Below are 5000 nucleotides of genomic sequence, written 5' to 3' on the forward strand. Positions count from 1 at the left end.
TGCTCTCTCTCTCTCTCTCTCTCTCTCTGATGTAGTCCTGCAGTAATGGGACCCAACAGGTGGTGCAGTAGTGCATGTACAGTTGTTACTTGTGTCTGGCATACAAGTCCATATAAGAGCCTTCCTTGAGAGGCTGTGTAGTAGTCTATGTACACAGTGAACACTGCATGGGTTAATGTGTCATCCCTTGCTTGTAGGAAGGGTGTGGCCAGGCATGGCTCAGGATGCTGTGTGGCTGCCGGCCACATCTGTTGCTGCTGCAGTGAGGGCCTGAGGCTGGTGCTGTGCTCAGCGCTCACTCTCTCCTCACTGCCTCTGTCTCCAGGACTCCCCAGTGCATTGCTGAGCCTGGGCCACAGCTAGAGGCTGCAAGGCCAGGCAGGACCTGCAACACCAACAGGCTGCCACAGCTGTAAGGTCAGGAGAACTACCACCACCACCACCACCACCTTGGTGCTGGCATCTCAGCCACGAAGGAAAGGAACAGACAGAGTCGAGTGTGACAATATTTGAGACTGGGAGCAAGTTCATCAGACACAGCCTTGCACACACTGCTGTAGGAAACCATGAGTGGCCAGAGTGTGGGGAAAGACTCCCTGGGAAGGCTGACCTCAGCAGATACACCCACACGCTCTGCTGAAGGACCTCATGAGTGCCTTGACTGTGGCAAAAGCTTCAGTAAGAAGAGCTACCTCAACGTACACAGCCGTGTACACACTGATGAAAGGCCTCATGAATGCCTTGACTGTGGCAAAAGGTTCAGTATTAAGAGCTACCTCAAAAGACACACCCTTACACACTCTGCTGAAATGCCTCATGAATGCCTTGACTGTGGATAAAGGTTCAGTTACAAAAGTGTTCTCAACAGACACACCCTTACACACACTGGTGAAAGGCCTCATGAATGCCATGACTGTGGCTAAAGGTTCAGTAAGCAGGGTAACCGCAAGAGACACAGCAGCACACACTCTGCCTCACGAGTGCCCAGTTTGTGGAAAGAGGTTCAGTGACAGCAGTAGCTTCAACAGACACAAGCGGACACACGCTGGTGAAAGACCCTTTGAGTGCTCAGAGTGTAGCAGGAGGTTCATTGACAGGAGTGTCCTTGACAGACACAGCCTGACACACACTGCTGAGAAGCCCCACCAGTGCCCAGAGTGTGGCCAGAGATTCAGCCTCAGGAGCAGCCTCAGCACACACAGCCTTACACACAGCGGTGAAAGACCCTTTGAGTGCTCAGAGTGTGGCCGGAGGTTCAGTGACAGGAGCAGCCTCAGCACACACAGCCTTACACACAGCGGTGAAAGGCCCCACCAGTGCCCAGAGTGTGGCCGGAGGTTTGCTCTGAGGCAGGCGTTGAACAGGCACATCTTCAGACACTGGCCTGCGAGAGTTCAAGTGTGACGTGTGTGGGAAGCACTTCAAGACGAAGGGTGACATTGCCCAGCACATGAATATCCACTTCTGAGGTGCTGTGCTGTGTATGGGAGTGTAGCAGCACATTGTCATGCTCAAGACAGAGAGGAGGAAGCCTTACAGTAGAGGAACACATGGACAGCGAACACTTGGACCTGCTTTGTGCGGTGTCATCACAGAGAATAGGACACCAGTATAACAGGATAGGAGGTAATACACAGATGGAACACACACAACAGGACACCAGGAGACAGCCAGCATCACCACCATCATATCCCTGCCCTCAACTCTACCACATCAACCACACACCAATGACTCCAAATTAAATAAGAAATCTCAACCCATGGAATTGTTTGTCTCCTTGAAAGCAATAGACTCAGCAAGGTCAGTATTTTCTCCTATAACTCTAACACATCAACTCTCCTCTACTCCTCCTCCTCCTCCTCCTCCTCCTCCTTCCTTCCTCCTCTTCTCTTCTTTCTTCTTTATCTTTACCTTCCTCTATTCTCTCCCTTCCTTCTCTTCCCTCCCTTCTTTCCTCTCCTCTCCTCCCCTCTTCCTCCCTTCCGTCTCCATCCTCCTCGTTGAAATCCAAAATGTTGGATGAAAAGAGTACCGTTGATGATGCCCTTCCCTTCCAGTGAGTATTTCCAGTTAGTAATCTATTGTTTTTTATTGTCCCAGAAGCTTTTTTTTTTTATGTGCTGATTATGACATTGGTAGGCTGTCTTGAGGGGCTTCTTGGGCAACTCCGGGCCTTTAGTGACGCAGGTGAATTTTTCTTACAGTGGCTGCAGTGGTGTATGACTATTGCTGGACCCATGCTGCCCCCCGGTGCTCCTCTTGGATGAAGTCGCTGAAGTTTGGGTTGACTGGAGATCCATGCAGCATGTGGGTAATCTTCTGCCACTCGCTGATGGTTGAAAATTGTTGGTGTGCTTCAGTGAGACTCAAACCTTGGTCCTCAGCCACTGCCTCCTTCCCGCTGGCTGTTGACTATTCTGCTGCCCAGGTATGTTATGCAGTGTACTTCCTGCATGTTTCCAATACTGGTTTCTTGTTTCTTAACCTGTCTGCTGCAATTCGTATGGATTTTGCCTTCACTGGTAGCCTGGAAACATACACTCCCAGGTCTTTCTCTGCCTCTGTGGTGGATAGTGGAATGTTTCCCATGTGGTATTGGTGTGCTGGATTTCCCCTCCCAAGGTGCAGGACTTTACATTTTTCTTCATTGAATTGTAGCAGCCACTTTTTGTTCCACTCCTGTTGCTTGGTGAGGTCTGACTGTAGGAAATCTGCAGTCAAGGGGTTAATATTATAGAGGCATTAATGTGTTAGTGTATACAGTATAGAACATGTTAGCAATGGGTCTCTTGCTGATAGATATGGGGAGGGAAGGAAGGAAGGAAGGAAAGCACCTCATAAGGCCCCTCCTGCGGCCTCGTCTCACGCGACTTTCTAATCAAGCTCATCCTTATACTGTCCAAATCCCTTATGCAAGAGTTAACCAGCATCTTCACTCTTTCATCCCTCATGCTTGTAAACTCTGGAACAAGCTTCCTTCATCTGTATTTCCTCCTGCCTGCAACTTGAACTCTTTCAAGAGGAGGATATCAGGACACCTCTCCTCCCGAAATTGACCTCTCTTTTTGGCCACTCCTCTGTACTCTATTCAGGAGCAGTAAGTAGCGGGCTTTTTTTTTCATTATTGTTTTCCTTTTTTTCACGCCCTCGAACTGTCTCCTTTTCTGTAAAAAAAATAAAAATAAATAAAAGAGAGAGAGAGAATCACAGTCCACAGTCCAGGAAGAGTAGCCCGGAGGAGGAGTGAGGCTCACCATGGTACAGTCCACAGCCAACTTTGCCAGATTGTCATATGTGCTCAGCCTCCTTTGTTTGCCGATTTCCAACCCAAAAACTGCCTCCTTGACCCCAATAATTGCCTTCATATATAGTTATCGTTAAAATGGTTAATTATTGGTGTTTTTTGGCAATAGCTATGGCTCAGAAACCGGTAAATAAGAGGCTCTGAGTACGATAACCTGGCAACAGTACAGTCCACTCATGTCCAGCCAGCCACTGTGTCGTGTGGTGCTGGGTCACCTTGGGCATATAGGTTAGTTTGCCATCTTCACCAGAACTTACTTACATAGATACATGCACTTATATACAGTTAGTTGCATAGTTATTTATTTACAGTTAGCTACATACAGTTATATACAGTTAGTTACATAGTTATTTATATACAGTCAGCTACATACAGTTATATACAGTTAGTTACATAGTTATTTATATACAGTTAGTTACATAGTTATTAACAGTTACATACAGTTAGTTATTGTTATATACAGTTAGTTACATAGTTATATACAGTTAGTTACATAGTTATATACAGTTAGTTACATAGTTATATACAGTTAGTTACATAGTTATATACAGTTAGTTACATAGTTACATACAGTTAGCTACATACAGTTATATACAGTTTAGTTACATAGTTATTTATATACAGTCAGCTACATACAGTTATATACAGTTAGTTACATAGTTATTTATATACAGTTAGTTACATAGTTATATACAATTAGTTACATACAGTTAGTTATTGTTATATACAGTTAGTTACATAGTTATATACAGTTAGTTACAGTTATATACAGTTAGTTACATACAGTTATATACAGTTAGTTACATACAGTTATATACGGTTATTTACATAGTTATATACAGTTACTTACATACAGTTATATACAGTTAGTTACATACAGTTATATACAGTTAGTTACATAGTTATATACAGTTAGCTATATACAGTTATATACAGTTAGTTACATACAGTATTATACAGTTATTTACATAGTTATATACAGTTAGTTACAGTTATTTACATAGTTATATACAGTTAGTTACATACAGTTAATACAGTTAGTTACATACAGTTATATACAGTTAGTTACATACAGTTATATACAGTTAGTTACATACAGTTAGTTACATACAGTTATATACAGTTAGTTACATACAGTTATATACAGTTAGTTACATACAGTTATATACAGTTAGTTACATACAGTTATATACAGTTAGTTACATACAGTTATATACAGTTAGTTACATACAGTTATATACAGTTAGTTACATACAGTTATATACAGTTAGTTACATACAGTTATATACAGTTAGTTATATACAGTTAGTTACATACAGTTAATACAGTTAGTTACATACAGCTATATACAGTTAGTTACATACAGTTATATACAGTTAGTTACATACAGTTATATACAGTTAGTTACATACAGTTATATACAGTTAGTTACATACAGTTATATACAGTTAGTTACATACAGTTATATACAGTTAGTTACATACAGTTATATACAGTTAGTTACATACAGTTAGTTACAGTTATATACAGTTAGTTACATACAGTTATATACAGTTATATACAGCTAGTTACATACAGTTATATACAGTTAGTTACAGTTATATACAGTTAGTTACATACAGTTATATACAGTTACATACAGTTATATACAGTTAGTTACATACAGTTATATACAGTTAGTTACATCAGTTATATA

At 41.9% G+C, this 5000-nt stretch overlaps 1 protein-coding gene and 1 long non-coding RNA gene across 6 annotated transcripts in view; both read left to right on the plus strand.

Annotated features, from left to right (window-relative positions):
* The window catches only part of LOC126995802 (uncharacterized), a 2795-nt gene extending 2449 nt beyond the window's left edge, over positions 1–346 (plus strand). Inside the window, exon 4 of one of the 2 annotated variants that reach the window (XR_007750706.1) lies at positions 202–346. This is a non-coding gene — a long non-coding RNA (uncharacterized LOC126995802). Of the gene's footprint in view, positions 1–197 lie in introns of both variants that reach the window. The other variant, XR_007750707.1, reaches the window with a different exon arrangement.
* Positions 347–459: 113 nt separating this feature from the next.
* LOC126995798 (solute carrier family 49 member 4 homolog) overlaps positions 460–5000 on the plus strand; it is a 40985-nt gene continuing 36444 nt past the window's right edge. For 2 of the 4 annotated variants that reach the window (XM_050855643.1, XM_050855646.1), the window contains exons 1-2: positions 464–1800; positions 2205–2428. The gene's annotated coding sequence lies outside the window, so the exon portion shown is untranslated. Of the gene's footprint in view, positions 1801–2204; positions 2429–5000 lie in introns of all 4 variants that reach the window. The other 2 variants (XM_050855642.1, XM_050855640.1) reach the window with 2 other exon arrangements.

The sequence above is a fragment of the Eriocheir sinensis genome, chromosome 9 (assembly GCF_024679095.1).
Source record: "Eriocheir sinensis breed Jianghai 21 chromosome 9, ASM2467909v1, whole genome shotgun sequence".
Classification (NCBI taxonomy): Eukaryota; Metazoa; Arthropoda; class Malacostraca; order Decapoda; family Varunidae; genus Eriocheir; species Eriocheir sinensis.